This window comes from Mauremys mutica, chromosome 3 (genome assembly GCF_020497125.1).
Source record: "Mauremys mutica isolate MM-2020 ecotype Southern chromosome 3, ASM2049712v1, whole genome shotgun sequence".
Taxonomy (NCBI): domain Eukaryota; kingdom Metazoa; phylum Chordata; order Testudines; family Geoemydidae; genus Mauremys; species Mauremys mutica.
In genome coordinates this window covers 75,613,590-75,631,548 of record NC_059074.1, presented here as the reverse complement: position 1 = coordinate 75,631,548, position 17,959 = coordinate 75,613,590, and the positions used below count along the sequence as shown (strand labels likewise).

Here is a 17,959-nt window from a genome sequence, read left to right as displayed (position 1 = left end):
TGTGTTTGAGGTTATTGTATATACCGATTGTGTTGTGTGGGTGGCTGTGTTGATTTGTGTCTAGGGATCTGTGCTGGGAGATTTGTGTTGATTTGTTCAGGTAGCTGTTGGGCCAGGCAATCTATCATATGTGCAGTCTTCATCATACAACTAATGAAATTAGGGCATGCAAATTAGCTGTAGAGCAAGGGTGGTGATTTGTTGCGTTACCTCTGATATCACAGTAGTCTAGGAGGCTTGGCATGCCATAGATATGTACCTTACAGATGTAATTTTGTAAAGTCAAAATGGCTGAGAACTTTAAAACAGTATAATAACATACTGTGAAACCCAGTGATGATTCAACCTGGTCATATTCTGAAGAAAAAGAGCCCTCAGTCATGCTTGTAGCTCTTTCCGTCACTTCACACTGACTTCACAGCCATACTAGGCTCCAGTATGGGGGGGCGGTAGCTGTGTTAGTCTGTATCCACAAAAACAACAAGGAGTCTAGTGGCACCTTAAAGACTAACAGATTTATTTGGGCATAAGTTTTCGTGGGTAAAAAACCTCACTTCTTCAGATGCATGGAGTGAAAATTACAGATGAGGCATTATATAATGAGACATGAAGAGAAGGGAGAACCAGTGTTGACAGGGCCATTCCATCAGGGTGGATGTAGTCCACCCCCAATAATAGATGAGGAGGTGTCAAATCCAGGAGAGGAAAAGCTGCTTTTGTAATGAGCCAGCCACTCCCAGTCCCTATTCAAGCCCAAATTAATGGTGTTAAATTTGCAAATGAATTTTAGTTCTGCTGTTTCTCTTTGAAGTCTGCTTCTGAAGTTTTTTTGTTAAAAAATAGTTACTTTTAAATCTGTTATAGAATGTCCAGGGAGGTTGACGTGTTCACCTACTGGCTTTTGTATGTTACCATTCCTGATGGTCAATTTGTGTCCATTTATTCTTTTATGTAGGGACTGTCCGGTTTGGCCAATGTACATGGCAAAGGGGCATTGCTGGCACATGATGGCATATATAACATTAGTAGATGTGCTGGAGAATGAGCCCTTGATGGTGTGGCTGATGTGGTTGGGTCCTCTGATGGTGTCAGTAGAGTAGATATGGAGACAGAGTAGGCAACAAGGTTTGCTACAGGGATTGGTTCCTAGGTTGGTGTTTCTCTGGTGTGGTGTGTAGTTGCTGGAGAGTATTTGCTTCAAGTTGGGGCGGTTGTCTGTAAGTGAGGACTGGCCTGTCCCCCAAGGTCTGTGAGAGTGAGGGATCGTTTTCCAGGATAGATTGTAGATTGTTGATAATGCGCTGGAGAGGTTTTAGCTGGGGGTTGTATGTGATGGCCATTGGTGTTCTGTTCTGTTCTTGTTGGGCCTGTCCTGTAGTAGGTGACTTCTGGGTACCCATCTCACTCTGTCAATCTGTTTCCTCACTTCGCCAGGTGGGTATTGTAGTCCAGTTTGACACACAGTGACAATTTTGGAATCTTATTATATAGATGTCCAAATACTTGCTAGACAAATCAAAGGTCTTGTCTATATGAACAGTTAGTGCACACTAGCCTGCCATGCTCTAACTGACAATGTTCCTGGGGCTGCACACTAAAAGTTCCCTAGTGCACTTTGATCTACACTGCTCTGAAATAGGAGTAGATCAAACTTGCAGTGCACAGTAGCAGGGTCCACACTGACATTTAGTGCACAGCAGGCTAGTGTGAGGTAGATGTACCCTCTAACTTGCCATGAACTTTTTGTATAGACAAGGCTACAGAAGACAGAGCAAGATGTGGGCCCTGCCCCAAAGAGTTTATAATCTCAATTTTATATGTGACAGAATGAGCAAGGGAGACAAGCAGTGAGGACGTGGTAGGAAGCACTAGCGTTCAGCAATACGATCACACACACACACTCAGTTTAGGTACATGCCCAACTTGGTGGTTCTGTTTTCTTTATTTTTAAAATAAAAATACAAAACAAAAGATAATATAGTGAATACAGTAACTCCTCACTTAAAGTCATCCCAGTTCATGTTGTTTCGTTGTTACGTTGCTGATCAATTAGGGAATATGCTCGTTTAAAGTTGCACAATGCTCCCTTATAATGTTGTTTGGTAGCCGCCTACTTTGTCCACTGCTTGCAGGAAGAGCAGCCCGTTGGAGCTAGCTGGTGGGGGCTTGGAACCAGGGTGGACTGGCAGCCCCCCTATCAGCTCCCTGCTCCTTTAAGTTCCACGTGCGGCAGCCACCCAGCAGGCTATTAATTGCAGGCAGTTCAGCTGTCCCTCCTCCCACTGCCATGTGCTGCTCCTGCCTTCTGCCTTGGAGCTGCTCCTGGGAGCCTCCTGCTTGCTGTGCAAGGAGGGGGGAGTAGAGGGGGGCTAAAGTCAGGGTGTCCCCCTCCCCCCTACTCCTGTCCACCCCCCCCCGCTTACCCCATCTCCATAGAATAGGGGGGCACAACAGGGCTCAGGACGGAGGGAGCTTGCTGGCAGCGGCTGCTGTCTCAACTTGCTGATCTACTTAAAAAGGCAATGTACTTAGAGTGGGGTCAGTGCGCATCTTTCTCTCTCTCTCTCTCTCTCACACGCACAGGTGTGTGTCTTTGTCTCTCTCTGCCATGCTGTTTCCCCTCCATCCATTTGTGCTGCCTTGTAGAGTGTGAGGCTACATTAACAACGTGTTAATCCTTGAGGGCTTAGCCGAGTACTAGTTGCTGAGCAATAGCACAATTTCGGGCTTTGTAGGTCCTGTTTGGAGCAGAAATCAGTGACTTGGAGTTGGGTATTGTATTAGTGTAATTTCACAGAAGATGCAGAGATCATAGAAACTAAAGGGCTGGAAGGGACCTCAGGAAGTCTAGTCCATCTCTCTGTGCTGAGGCAGGATTAAGTATACTAGACCACCCACGACAGGTGTTTGTCTAACCTGTTTTTAAAAACCTTCAATAATAGGGAGGTTGTGAAATTCCCAAATCACCACCCACTTTATAACAATCTGTTACATATTTTGAAAACGTATGTCCCTCTTTCAACTTTTCCTCTTAAGTTCTGTTTTCTAAACCCCTTTTCATTTGTATTGCTGTTCTCTGGATTTGCTCCCATTTGTCCACATATTTACACTTCATTAAAGCGTGGTTCCTAAAACTGGGCATAGTACTCCAAATGAGGCCTCACCAGTGCCTAGCAGAGCGGGACAATTGACTCCTGTGCTTTTCATATGGCACTCCTATGAATACACCCCAGAATGACATTTCCCTTTTTCACAACTGCATCTTATTGTTGACTCATATTCAATTTGTGATCCACTATCCCAGAGGTGATGCGTTGGGGGGTGAATGGGGGTCAAGTGCCCACCCAGATTGGCCTGCCGGGGGAGGGGAGGAGGAGAGGCTCTGTCCTTCTCTCCCTGCGCAGCTCCCACAACATGTTTGGCCATTCTCCCTGGCAGCTGGGTGGGGAATGGGACAGAGCCACTTCTGCCTGAGAGAGCCTGTCTGGGAGGTGAGTGTGTGTGTATGTGAGAGTGAACCTCCCAGGCAGGTTCTCTCAGGCAGAAGTGGCTGCCAGGGAGAGTGGCCAGATGTGCAGGGGGGGGAAGCGTAGGGAGAGAAGGACAGAGAGCCCTCCCTCGTTTCCCCACCCCGTGAGTAATGTGGGGTGGGGAGAGTGCTGCAGCCCAGGGCTGGGCACAGGGTGGGAGCGGTCACTGGGCAGGGGAGATACATGGGGTGGTCACTGTCATCCCCTTTAGCTTGTGCCCCCTCCAGTATGGGGAGGTACCAGTCGTCTATGCTATCCCCCAGATCTCTTTCTGCAGTACTATTGCCTAGGTAGTTATTTCCCCCATTTTGTAGTTGTACATTTGGTTTTTCCTTCCTAAGTGCAGTACCTGTCTTTATTGATTTTCATCTTATTGATTTCAGACTAATTATTCAATTTAATCAAAATCATTTTGAATTGTAATCCTGTCCTCAAAAGTGCTTGCAAACACCCTCCAAGTTCAGTGTTATCCACAAGTTTTATAAATGCACTGTCCACTCCATTTTCCAAATCATTAATAAAAATATTGAATAGTACTGGACCCAGGACAGACCCCTGTGGAATGCCACAGATACTTCCCCCCCAGTTTGACAGCAAACCATTTATGAAAAACCAAACTCAAAGAGTAGTTTAACCAGTTTTGCACCCACCTTATAGTAATTTCATCTAGCCCTCATTTCCATAGTTTGCTTATGAGACTGTCAAGGGAGACTATGTCAAAAGTCTTACTAAGCTCGAGATATATAATGTTTACAGCTTCCCTCCTATCCACTAGGCTGGTTACCCTGCCACAGAAGGAAATTTGGTTGGTTTGGAATGATTTGTTCTTGACAAATCCATTTTTGCAATTACTTATCCCCCTATAATCCTATACATTTGAACAAATTGATTGTTTAATGATTTGTTCCAGTTTTCTTCCAGGTACTGAAATTAGACTGACTGGTCTATATTTCCCCTGGTCCTTCTTTTCCCCACATTTTGAAGCTAGGTACTTTATTTGCCCTTTTTTAGTTCTCTGGGTCCTCTCCTGTCCTCCATGAGTTCTCAAAGACAATCACTAATGGTTCAGAGACTGCTTCAGCTAATTCCCTAAGTATTCTAGGGTGAATTTCACCATGCTCTGCCAGCTTGAATACATCTCTTATCAACATATACTTTAACCTATTCTTTCCCTATTCTGACCTGAGATCCTCCACCCTTGTTAATATTGTGTTAAGTATCTGCTGACAATTAACCTTTTTAATGAAGACTGAGGGGGAAAAAAGGCATTCAACACTTCACCCTTCACTGTGTCATCTGTTACTTGCTCTCCTTTCCATTAAGTAATAGACCTACACTTCCCTTATCTTTCTCTTACTTCTGATGTATTTATAGAACCTCTTCTTAATGCCTTTTATGTCCCTTGCTAAGTGTAACTCATTTTGTGCCTCCATCTTTCTGTTTTCATCCCTATATGCTTGCATTATTCTTTTGTACTCCTCTTCAGCAATTTGTCCAAGTCTCCATTTTTTGTAGGATTCATTTTTCAATTTCAGGTCATTAAAGAGCTCCTGATGAGCTATGTTGGTCTCTTACTATGCTTCCTCATTCCTCTGCATTGTGATAATTTGCTCTTGGGCATTTAATATTTGTGCCTCCACTGTTGTGCCTAATAATATTTATGTATTTACACCATGTACAGTAAAAGCTGTTTTATCTAGCATGTTGGGGGAATGGGGGGTGCCGGTAATTGAAAAATGCCAGTTAACTAAGAGAGAGGGAGTTTGGGTGTGTGTGTGTTGGAGCTGCGGGGGTGGGGCTCTGGAGGGGCATGGGGTATGGGCTCTGGGAGGGGTCTTGGGGTCCCAGATCCGGGGAGGCACTCACCTTGGGCGGCTCCCCGCAGGCGGCAACCTGTCCTGGCTGCTCCTAGGCGGAGATGCAGCAGGCGGCTCTGAGCGCTGCCCCTGCCCCACCACGAGCGCTGGCTCCGCTGGCTGGTAATTGCAGCCAATGGGAGCCACGGGGTGGTGCCTGTGGGTGGAGGCAGCATGAAGAGCTGCCCGCCGCGCCTCCGCCTCAGAGCAGGTGGGACAGGTTGCTGCTTACAGGGAGCTGCCCAAGGTGAGCGGCACCCGGATCCTGCACTCCCTCCCGTGCCCCAACCTACTGCACCAAGGCCCCTCCCGCACCCAAACTCCCTCCCAGAACCCGTGCACTGCACCCCCTCCTGTGCCCCAACCCCCTGCTGGCCCCATGCCAACTAAACTGGGCTTTTGATGAAGATCAGAAATGCCGTTTATAGAGCTTTACAGTTGGTGAAGTGCCGGATAAAAGAGCTTTTACTGTACATAAAGCCTGTTTCATTGAACAGGGTGGTAACAAATGACAACATAGGCCACTCCCTTTTACACAAACCTTAGGTAAGGCAACTCTGCCCTGTCCTGTGTACTTCTCTTTCCTCTAGGCCTCACACAAGTCTCACTGCTTCACAAGCAGTTTTCTCTTTCTGACCCCATCCTTGAGTTTTACATCGACTGATTTTACAGAGACCACAGAACAGCCATCTGATGAGGAAGAAAGGAAATTTTGGTCTTTTACTATCATTGGTTGAATTTGAGACAGCAACCTGATATGAAAGTTCTGTAACACATTAGTAAATCCCCTGATCAGGGCAGGTGCTTGGGGTGGCCAACGGTGAGGGATGGCACATCTGGTTCTTTGGCGGCAATTCGGTGGCGGGTCCCTCACTCCCTCTTGGCGTGAAGGACCAGCCGCGGAATTGCCGCCGAAGACTGAAGCGGCAGTGGTAGAGCTGATCACAATCGTGGCTTTTTTTTTTTTTTTTTTTGCTGCTTGGGACGGCAAAAACCCTGGAGCCGGCCCTGCCCCTGATCCATCCAGTACTTCTTTAAAAAATACTAGTCACATCTTAGTTTTAAAATCATACCTACAGATTGACAACCAGCATGAATACTGTACCTGGTGTAGCATGGTAAACATTTGTGTGTGTGTGTAACACTAGCAATCCAGATGTTTGGCAATGATACACTATTTATATGAAGGTACTGATGAAATGACTTGCGTCTTTCAGTCTTTTATTCAGAAACTGGTGTTTGAACAAATCCACATATTACAGAAATCATAGTTATCAATGGAAATAACTTTGTTGCTTAACAGATTATTTGAGCATTGCAATGAGTTACTCTGATTCTTGCAATCTATGTTCTTTTCTCCCCCTACCTCTAGGCTTCCTTTTTCTTCACGCTATTAAAGATGAGGGACCCAATTCAGAGGGGAATCTAAGGTAATGTAACTTACACTTTCTTCCAGCATGTAACTTACATTAATTTAGACTCTTACTCCTTTAGATTTGGCCCAAATATTCTGACATTCTCCCAAGGTAATCTAATGTTCAACACCACTACTAACAGGCTTTCTTCTGTCCAAACAGAGAAAGAAGAAAAGCAGGGTGCTGAGAATCAGTGGCATCACTCACACCAGATTCAATTCAATAACAGCATCTGCAGGAGAAGATTAAAGAGATGGTAAATATTTTGTCCTTTCTATCAAGAGTTTAACATGTTTTGCAAGATATCATATAAATATTATGTTGTGCCAAATTATGCTATAAGAGTACAACAAATATAAAGTGATTTTATGTTATGAAAATGAACCCAAATTTTGTTTATATATGCAAGTGTCCTAGTTTACTGGCAACTGAAATTCTAGGATGCTTTAAATACATTTCAAAACCCTTTGGTACAATCTTTATCTTTCTACATAAGTATGGTATTGAGAACTGTTTCAAAATGTAGGTACTAATATTTTCTCAATATTATGAGATCCTCGTTTCATTAGTTAGCCAGACAATAAAAATATCAAATTAAATTATGCAAAAAATGCTTTTTAAAATATAAGTTTAGGGTTTCATTGCTACTTCCAAGTTATATGTGCAATCTTATTTCAACCTCAAATATATGTCCTCTATCTCCCTTAGAGGACACAGGGCTCGGCACAAACTAGATCTTAATATGTAGATGCTTTTTTAAGTAAGAGAAGAAACATTGCTATCCCCAATAACCTCAAAACCTCATCAAGGGGAAATCAATTCTTCATTATAGGTTCTGTGGAATCACTAGTAGTAAGTTAATAAGCTGCCAAACTGTAAAGATAAACTTCATTCCTTATGGGGTTCTCTATATCTCTTTTCTAGTATGTTCGTGCTGCCGCAACAGAGGAAGCACAAAGTTGACCAATAAAATTTATTCTTAGAATTATGAAGGCTTTGCTGATTTTTTTTTCAGACTAGGGAAACTACAATTAACTGTGATTCATGTTGGCTTGCTTCCCCATAAGAATTAGAGGAGGACTTTTGCCGAATGGAAAAAGATAACACCAGTAGGGAAAGAAATATTTTTAAAGCTTCCAAGAAGATATTACAAATAATATAATAACCACCTCCCCAAAAGTACAAACTATGGCCCCGATCCTGCAATTTGTTACATCAGTGGGTTCTCTGCTAAAGAAGCGGTCTGCCCATACACAATAAATTTCAGGATTGGGACTTATAAAGATACTTGGCATGTTCTTTATGGAGATATTCCAATTTCTCAGGTAAAATAATACATTAAAATACATTGGCCATTTTTTGTCCATTTTAACCTTTGTTTGAAGAAACTACTCTTATTAGGTTAAGAGACAGACAATTCATGCTAGATTTATGTACAATTATGTAAGGGAAAAAGAGAACTGTACCTTTGTTCTTTTTACCTGCCTTGTATTAGATATAGGTTTGAATACCTTACATCTCCTGACTCAGCAGTTGTCCCTAGAGATCGAGTGGAGTACTTCTGTTAACATTATTTTAAACCTTAGGTCTAATTTTCCACTATCTTGTACGTGAAATGGGTCTAAAATATCATTAAATAAGAATTCTCCATTCACACTAATGGTAGTGTTCTATGCCTGCATTGCACAGGTGCAAGTAACTACACAAACTGCAAGGCATAAAAGAATCAGACCCCTTATATTTTCATCCTTTACAACTCTTGCATGAAATTTCCAGAGTTGCTGGGATGCTTGAAATACACAATGAAAGTAACATATAAAAGGAGACATGAAGTTTCAGCACCTGTTAGGAACATGCGAGGATGTTGTTGGCATTGATTTACTTCTAGGCACTTTTAGCAATGTTCTATACCCACACTTGTAAGGATCTGGGGACTAGAACCGATATCTGCAGAGCCTGGGGCAACTGACATTCTCACTGGGGGACTATGCAGAGGCACAACCAGGAACACTGTGGAGAGTATGTGCTGCAAAAAGTACTGCCCAAGAGACCCAGAGTGACAGTACCCTGCAGCCCTCTGATTGGCCAAGTGCCCCTGCTTAGCCTAGGAAGTTGTCTGGCCAAGCACACGGTTTTTGGCCTACTGCAACACCAGATTTTGTCTTGTCTCCTCATCTCTGATTCCAACCTGACTCTGACCCTGATTCTTGCCTTTTGATTCTAACCTGATATGGTCACCAGTCCCTGACCTGACTTTTGTTTAGGGTTACCATATTTCAGGTTCCCAGAAAGAAGACACTACCGGGTGGGGAAGGACTGGGAGCTGGAATGGGTATTTGGGGCATGCTGGAGGGGTGTGGGTGTACTGAGGCAGTACCTGGGGGTTGCTGAAGGGGGCTGTGGCCTCACTCTTCAGGTGGGGGGCAGAGTCGCTCCCTGTCATGGTGGCAGAGTGGCTGCAGCAAGACCAGGACACAGCAAGAGCTGTCAGTCAGTGCCTCCCTGCGGGACCCCCTCCCAGGGCTCAGAGCTGGGCCCTGGATGGGCAGGATCTGGCATCTGTGTCTGCAGGGGAATGGACCAATCAGCTGCAGATACAGGGGAGGGACCAATTGGGAAGTGGACCAATCAGGGCTCTTTCTGAGCTACAGCATCTGTTCTGCAAAAATCCAGGACATTTCCTATTATTTGAAAAATCCCTCAGGACAGAGGATGAAGGCTAAAAAAAAAAAGGCAATGTCCTAGAACAGGGATCAGCAACCTTTGACATGCGTCCTGCCAGGCGGGCTGGGACGGTTTGTTTACCTGCCGTGTCCGCAGCTTTGGCTGGTCGCGGCTCCCACTGGCCACGGTTCACCGCTCCAGAAATCAGTTTTAGAGCAATGACACCCAACTTCATATACTATACTCTACCATAATTTCTTAGGTCCCAATCTTGTAAACTGCTATGGCCACAGAGAGCCCAGTGCAGTCAGTGCTGTACCTTTCCCTCTGAGGATGATTTTAAGGGTCTCAACATATGCCTTGCAGAAATCCAAATCTGCCTAGAAATTAACTAAAACTGAATCTCAGCAAGATTAAAAGTATGTTGATTGGTTTGTGTAGAAAATATCAGAGAGCAGTATTTCACTAGGCCTCACATAGTATCACTACAGGTGACTCATGCAGGTCACAGTCTAGACACTGATCAGAGCTGACGTTACACAGGATTTGCAGGTAGTCACAGCTGCTTATGATCATCTTCAGAATATTAAACTATCTGTTTCTCTTATACATTAATACAATGACTGTGGTGTATGCCTTTGTAACATTTGTGTTGGACTACTACAGTATACTGTAGGCTATAAAATTAGGTTGATTAGATACTACAGCAGAATACGGCAACTTGATTAGTCGGAGGAACAGAAAGGAGTGAGAAGAGAGTGCCAAGAAGCTTCTGTATTCACATCACTTGCCCATTTGGACCCAGAATGTGTTCAAATGTTGGCTTTAAATTTAAAAAATGGATTGGGACCCAGCTGTCTCACAGAGCTTCTGGCTCCCAGCATATCATTTCAACAGCTAAACTGAACAGGGATGGGGCTGGTGGATTGGGCTTTTTGGCCATGCCAGAGGGCATATTGTATTTTTGCTGCTGCAATCCCAAGATTATAGGATATTTTCATGTTCCACCTAAACAGGCAGGACTGCAGATGTAGCAGCACCTTTTAATTCAGCTTAAAAAAATCTTATGTTTTAAAATATTTTATATGGTGCTGTGATATAAATATGATTGTATATTGCTTTTATTTAGTTGTTTTAAGTTTTGTAATGTGCTGGTGCTTTTGCAGACAAACAATAAATAAAATTAAGAATAAAAACTTGGTTCCTCACTTATTAAAGCTCTTTTCATCACCTGTTCAAAACAGAATAGGTTATCTGTCTCTTTTCTAACATGTCTGACCTCAAAGCAATTGGGCAACTGCTTGTTTCTAGAGCTTTGCATTACATTTCTTCACATGATTCAGTTGTCCATTTATGCTAGTTGCTTACATATGAAATGAACATACTTGTTCACATTCAGAAAAGGACTGATCAGTTAACTGGATAGCAAGTATAGCCAGTTACAATAGTAAAGATGTTTTAATTTTTTTTTAGAACATAGACTCCCAAGCTTCGCTGCACAATCTACACTAGGGGTCAGGAGGAAATTTCCCTGTGGACAAGTTGTCGTATAACTACAGGCTTTCAGGTACCTTCCTCTCAAGTATCAAATGGCCACTGTTGGAAACTAGATATTGGTTCTAAATAGTCACTGGCCTGATCCCACATGGTAATTTCTATGATCTCTCCTTCACACTTAGAATTAGCAACAGCAGTTCAGAAGGAAAAGAGACACATGCTTGGCATGCTACCAAATTCAAGCAGAGGGGAAGCAAACCATGACATTTATTATGCAACTACCACACTGAGACCCAAGAGAGGCACGTCCAGTCATTGATGCACGAGTTCAAATCAGGGCTGGCCCGGGGCTACTAAGCCGCAATTTAAAACAGGCCCAGGAGGGGCTTTGAGCCGCTCACGCCCAATGAATCCCGCTTTGACACGATTTGGGAAACCACGCCGGGGCTGCTCGGGAGTTCGCCCTGTTGCAAACCTCCCTCACGTTGTCACTGGTCTCGCAGGGTCTGGGGCTGCCCCGGCGTCGCGTCACGTCACCCCACCAGCGTCCCGCCTGCTCCCAAGAGCTTCCGCCTCCCCGCGGGGCAGAGACAACCAGGAGCACGTGACCCCGCCCCAACAGCAAATAACGGGGCCTCAGTCGGGACGTGCTGGTGCCGGAGCGCTGCGAGGGGCGGGGGCAAGAGCCTCACACGCCCCGCCCCGCCCGCGCGCCCGCTGCTCCGGCTCAGAACGAAAACATAGAACAAGCGTGAGCGGCCCCACGTCATCACTGGCGTGCGCGGGAGCAACCAATCAACGGGCTGCCCCTCCCTGCGGGCCCAACGGCCCCAGAGCCACGGAAGAAGTAAGGAGAGCTCGCGCCTGTCCCGGGGTTGTTCCTCGGCGGCTTCCGTCCACTGTAACCCCCGCGCGCCCCTCATTCCATCTGCAGCGGCAGCAGGGTTCTCCATGAGAGCGGGCGGCGGGTCGTGCCCATCCGCAGCGCCCGCGATAGAGAGCCCCGCCCACGCCACCTAAACAACAGTCGCGTGCCCCCCCCCCGCGCCCTTTGGATTCCCCCTTCCCGCGCACGCAGAACGTGCTGGGACCATGTCCTGGTCCCGCCCACCACGCTCCCCCCCCCGCCCCCCGCTAGCGCGCGCTCACTCATGTCCCGCGGCGGCTCCTTCCCGTTGGGAGCCCCGCCTTCGCCCTGCGGCTGCCTCGCCCCTGCCGCGGGCCGCGACTCTCGTGTGGCCGGTGTCAGCGCGCGGCGCAGGCCGCGCCGCCCTGCGGACGGGTACGGTGACTTCTCTTCTCAGGCAGGGGCGGAGGGCTCGGGCGCGGCCTGCTCGGCTGCCGGTCCCGGCCGGTGTGTGTCTGTTTGGGGCCCGGCCCTCCCTGTGCCCGGGCCTCGTGGTCCGTGCCACGCTCGGCCTCTGCCAGCCCCACTCCCTCCCCCCGCCTCGCTCTGCCGGCCGGGACCCCGCGCCCCCTGGCTTAGCCCGGCCCCGCCCTGCCCACTGCCACCACCATGTCTCCGTCCTAAGGCTGCCTGCGATGGGCCCGGCCTGCCCCTCCGCTTTGCCAGCGATGAGTCCCGTATCTTCAGCCTGGCTGTGCCCCCTGCTCCGGAACAGGCCCTGCCCCGCTGACCCCTGCCCAGGGTCCACCAGTGATGGGGGGGCCCCCGCACACCATGCACTGTCTGTCTCCCCTGCCAAACCCGCCTACTCCCAGTGCCAAGCTCCTACCCTCCCCCCGCTTCCCCACTCCTTCCAGCTGCCCAGCCCACCTGTCTCCCCCCCTCCGCTTCCCCGCTCCTTCCAGCTGCCCAGCCCACCTGTCTCCCCCCCTCCGCTTCCCCGCTCCTTCCAGCTGCCCAGCCCACCTGTCTCCCCCCCTCCGCTTCCCCGCTCCTTCCAGCTGCCCAGCCCACCTGTCTCCCCCCTCCGCTTCCCCGCTCCTTCCAGCTGCCCAGCCCACCTGTCTCCCCCCCTCCGCTTCCCCGCTCCTTCCAGCTGCCCAGCCCACCTGTCTCCCCCTCTCTGCTTCCCCGCTCCTTCCAGCTGCCCAGCCCACCTGTATCACCCTCTCCGCTTCCCCGCTCCTTCCAGCTGCCCAGCCCACCTGTCTCCCCCTCTCCGCTTCCCCGCTCCTTCCAGCTGCCCAGCCCACCTGTCTCCCCCACTCCGCTTCCCCGCTCCTTCCAGCTGCCCAGCCCACCTGTCTCCCTCCTCTCCGCTTCCCCGCTCCTTCCAGCTGCCCAGCCCACCTGTCTCCCCCTCTCCGCTTCCCCGCTCCTTCCAGCTGCCCAGCCCACCTGTCTCTCCTCCGCCCCTTCCTTCCAGCTGCTGAACTAGGTTTGCCAACTTCGGTTGGATGAACTCCTGGAGATTTCATCACATGACAATCTTTAATTAAAAATTAATCTTTAGTTCCTGGAAATTTGGGAACCCTGCTTGCCCCTCCCAGTGCCAAACTCTTACCCTGCCTCCTGGGTCCTTCCAGTTGCCAAACCCACTTCCCCCACCCCAAGTGTTGAACACCACCTCCTCCTGCTCTGTCAAGCCTCCAAAACCATCTGCCTTTCCCAGTACTAAACATCTACTCCCCCAGACTCTTTCTAGCTGCCAAACCCAGCTTTCCACCCCCCCTACTGCTGAACATCTACCCCACTCTGGCTCTTTCCAGTCACCAAACACTTCCAGTCACTGCACATCCCAGTGCTGAACACCTACCTACCCACCCAAGTTCTTTTCATTTGCCAAACCCTGACCTACCCCAGCTCTATTCACCTGCAATATTTACCCACACGTACCAGTGATCAGTGCTCATCTCAGTAACACCATCTTTTCCTTAGGGAAAGCTAATCCTTGCATTACTAGAACAGTACATAGTCAAATCTAATGTGCTTTCTTCTCCTGATGTGATGCATCATTTTAGCAGGTATGGGTATGTTCCATGCTGTTAATGAAAGTAGATCATCGTTCCATAACAGACTCCATGGAGAACTAACATATGGCAAAATGCACATTGTGTTACTAGTGTTCCAGTGAATGCTAGAATTTCATAGATTTTCACACAATGGTTGTGGGCAGTAGCAAAATGGTTAAGCTGATTTCTCAGTGTGTTTTCTTTAAAAAATATATATATTAATATATATTGATGTCCAGAGGCCCCAGCAGGACCCACACCATTCGGGGTACAAACAGGCAGTGAAAAAGAGTCTGTGCTCCAAAGAGCTTGTAAGCTAAGATGGGACAAGAGGGTATGGAACACAACAGAGGGAGGGGAAGTTAGGCGGAAGATGAGTTTGGCAGTAAAAGGGATACAAGATTGTACATATTCTTAGCAATGTGTAGAATTTGGAAGCTTCACATTTTTTAATGGCCGTAAAAAGACTCTAGATCAGTGGGCCTCCAGATTTTTATGTCATGGACCCCCTTAGCCCTAATGGAATCTGAGTTCCTGCCCCCCGCTCAGGGGCTGAGGCCATGGCCGGGAATTGGGCTGTGGTCGAGGCTGGACCTGCATCTGGGGCCATGTCCAGAGTCAGGGCTGGGAGTGGAGCTGTGTTGGGACCAAGACCGGACCTGGGGGTGGGGCTGAGTGGCACTCCCTCTCCGTCCCCCAGGGAGGCTATCCCGGGCCCTGCTGTGCCCCTCCAAGCTTTCCTCTGTGCATCCCTAGATTTATCCAGTGTAGGTGGTTAGTTGACTATATATAGGTTTTTAAAAATAGCCAAGTCACTTTTATATAGTTGTGTACTTCACTTTATGTGAATTATTATTTCTTATTTAAAGGTCTGTTGGTCTACATGTTGCTGAATGGACAGTTCCCAAGAGCAGGGAGTCTGCCCTGAGAGCTAACAATCCATGAACCGTGCAAATATAGTGCTACTGAGCAACAGGTAAAGAGATCCAAAACATTAATTCACAAACTATTAAAAAAAGCAATGCAGTAACTGAAAGAAAAGGTGAAGACATATTTGTGCTAGGGTTACTAGTTAAAAGAAATATTGAACCAGATGTGAGGTTTGTGTGTGTGTGTGTCAGGGAGATTTTGGTTTGCAGTGACTGGGAGGATATGAAGAGTGGTAGTGTATAGGTAGCCTTTTAAGTCTTGTTGGGGATAGAAAAAAAAACTTTTATCCTAGTGTAGACAGCACAAGTTGTATTTTAACACATTAGGTGGTTGAAGTAAACATTAGGAAACAGGCTTGGGTTCACCTTGACCAGATAACACTTGTTAAAATACAACTTGTCCTGTCTATACTTGAGTGTTAAAACATATTTAATATCAACTCTTGCCTTAATGGGAGGAGAGAGTCAACCAATACAGAGGTTTGAAAAGAGGGATGTGATAGAAGTTATACATTCTGAACAGTTTGATACTACAAATAGTAACCCACACACTTCTGAATAGTTCTTATGATGTTACATTTAGGATTTTAAATAGTTAAGATTGTCATAATATTGAATGTTAAAATAGTTTTTAGGATGTGTGAAACAGCTGTCTTTTTTATGCCAGTATATGAAATTACACAAATGCTGTCTGACTTTGAAGTATTTAGTATGAATCTTTTATACACAATTTTTTATTTCAATATGTTAAGTTTAGATGTTCCTGGAATCTATGTAATTAACATAAGGTGATGCTAATCTGTGGTAGGAATTTAGTATGGAAGGATTTAGTGTCCCCTCTATGCATCCACGTGTAATGATAATTAACAGATTTCCCCTTTGCCATCTTTTATCTAAGGTGTACATATTAAGTTCCATTAATCTTTCTTCATAAGTCATGCCCTCCATTCCTTTTGTCATCTATATATTACTTGTAATTTATCAGTGTTGGTAGGGTTTTTTATAGAGAGCAGAACAAAACCCTGCATAGTACTCCCAAGTGTGGTATTAGCAAGGCTGGTGTAAAGAGGAGTTATTATTTCTCTGGCCTTAAAAAAAATGCCCCCTCCCCCATATGTACATACTAGTATATATAGTATTCACTTTTCTTGCGATAGCATCACCCCTCAAGCTCATGTCTAGGAAATACACTGTAGGGAGCAATCCTGCCCTGGCATGGGGATGAACTAGATGACCTCATATCTTTTCAGACTCTAATTTCTGTGATTTGTTGTATGCTGTCACTCCAGATCCTTCACTTTACTGCTCTCAAAGCAACAATATTCAATTTTTTTCTTTTGCGTGGTGTTCTGATGGGTCAATGACTCATGTTGCACTCATATGACCTATTTTCCCCTTGTACATCAAAAATGATTTGAAGGACTGGTAAACTGACTTTGAAAGATGAAGTGAATTAAATAGATAAATTGATCACTGATATGGGAGGTTGGTCAGAGGCCAGAAAATGACTGTGTATATGTAAACCCCAAAGAAGGGGCTAAAATAGTCCAAAAGGAGTGTAACTAAACATAATCTTACCTGGTGTGAAGACTGGATGAAAATTATTATCGTGCAGCAGTGACTTATTTTCTCTTGAATGCTGTTTGTGTAAAGTTTCTGGAGTACATCTATTCTGTGTGACTAAGGGAAACAACAAATTTCAGACTGAAATGGCATTCCCTGCAGAGAATTCTGACCTTACTATCTCACTTATACAGAATGATTTTATAACAACATGCAGTTGTTCAAATTACTTAATATTAACACAAACATTTAGAAAATAAAGGATTTTACTTAGAAATTGTATTTCAGATACTGTTTGACTAATAAAGATTAGGAGAACCAATAAAATCAATATATTGTAACATGTTGTTACCTCCGTCAACCTGAGTGGTTAACCAAAAATTTGGGGTCTTGCGGGTTGTTCCAGTTAGGAGGAGAAATGGGTGATGAAGTCAAGTATTTCTTTGATGCAACTCTGTCTACTTACAAAGAATGTGCAAATATCTTGTTTCCCTGAGTACAGTACGAATCAAAACTTCATATTGTGTTTTGCTTACAGTTCTAAGCTTCTTTCAGCCAGCACTAAACTGAAAAAGCTTTCTCTCTTGTTTTTTTCTAAGGGCTATGCTCCCAGTGCTTTTGCAGTGTCCTTGGCTTTCTGCTTCTTCTCTGAGTTCTTCTCTGGTGTTTGTCTGTCTGTCACAGACATACAAATCCGCACAAAACAATACCCAGCAAAACCCCTCAATGCACACAGAACTTGCCTGTGCCTTTGTTTTGGGTGGTGATGTGTACCTGTGGTTTTGGTGGAGGCTGCTATTATTTGTTATCTGATTCCATAAAGATGCTTAATGGCTGCTCACAACTGTCTTTAAATGAAGGGCAGTGATTATGCCTAACCCATAACAATATTTTGCAATAAGACAGACAGCATCTCTCATTTGGGGATTTCAAAATACTTTACAAGGGGAATTGACTCTCAAGCATCTACAGTAGAATCTCAGTTACAAACACCGCAGGAATGGAAGTTGTTTGTAACTCTGAACAAAACGTTATGGTTTTTCTTTCAAAAGTTTAACTGAACATTGACTTAATACAGCTTTGAAACTTTACTATGCAGAAGAAAAATGCTGCTTTTAACTGTCTTGTTTCACTTAAATTAAGCACAGAAACAGTTTCCTTATCTTGTAAAATCTTTTTTTAAACTTTCCCTTTATTTTTTTTAGTAGTTTACATTTAACACATTACTGTACTGTATTTGCCTTTTTTTTTTTGTCTCTGCTGCTGCCTGATTGTGAACTTCTGGTTCCAAATGAAGTGTGTGGTTGGCCGATCAGTTCGTAACGCTGAGGTTCTACTGTATTCTAATCCAGGAGTCTTGACGTCAGTTTCTTGCTCTAACCACTAACTAATGCTTTATTTCCACAGAAGCATAGAGCCTTCCCCATTAACAGAGTCTTTCTCTTAAGTTTCTATTCCAAAATTTTAAAAGGCGTATTTCACTAATGTTTTCAGGGTTGCCCTAGACAACCTACGAGAAGGACTTTATAGGACACATGCTCTACATTGCTGTTGTATCTGATATTACTAAATTCTGTATTTTTGCT

General features: G+C 45.5%; 1 protein-coding gene and 1 long non-coding RNA gene across 8 annotated transcripts in view; one reads left to right on the top strand and one right to left on the bottom strand.

The window, feature by feature from the left end:
• The window catches only part of LOC123366103, a 43,884-nt gene extending 32,305 nt beyond the window's left edge, over nt 1-11,579 (bottom strand). For both annotated transcript variants that reach the window (XR_006577927.1, XR_006577928.1), the window contains exon 1: nt 11,245-11,579. This is a non-coding gene — a long non-coding RNA (uncharacterized LOC123366103). The remainder of the gene's footprint in view (nt 1-11,244) is intronic.
• Nucleotides 11,580-11,665: 86 nt separating this feature from the next.
• FBXL4 (F-box and leucine rich repeat protein 4) overlaps nt 11,666-17,959 on the top strand; it is a 100,919-nt gene continuing 94,625 nt past the window's right edge. Inside the window, exons 1-3 of one of the 6 annotated variants that reach the window (XM_045009218.1) lie at nt 12,301-12,316; nt 13,891-13,893; nt 14,751-14,857. The gene's annotated coding sequence lies outside the window, so the exon portion shown is untranslated. The other 5 variants (XM_045009217.1, XM_045009216.1, XM_045009220.1 and 2 more) reach the window with 5 other exon arrangements.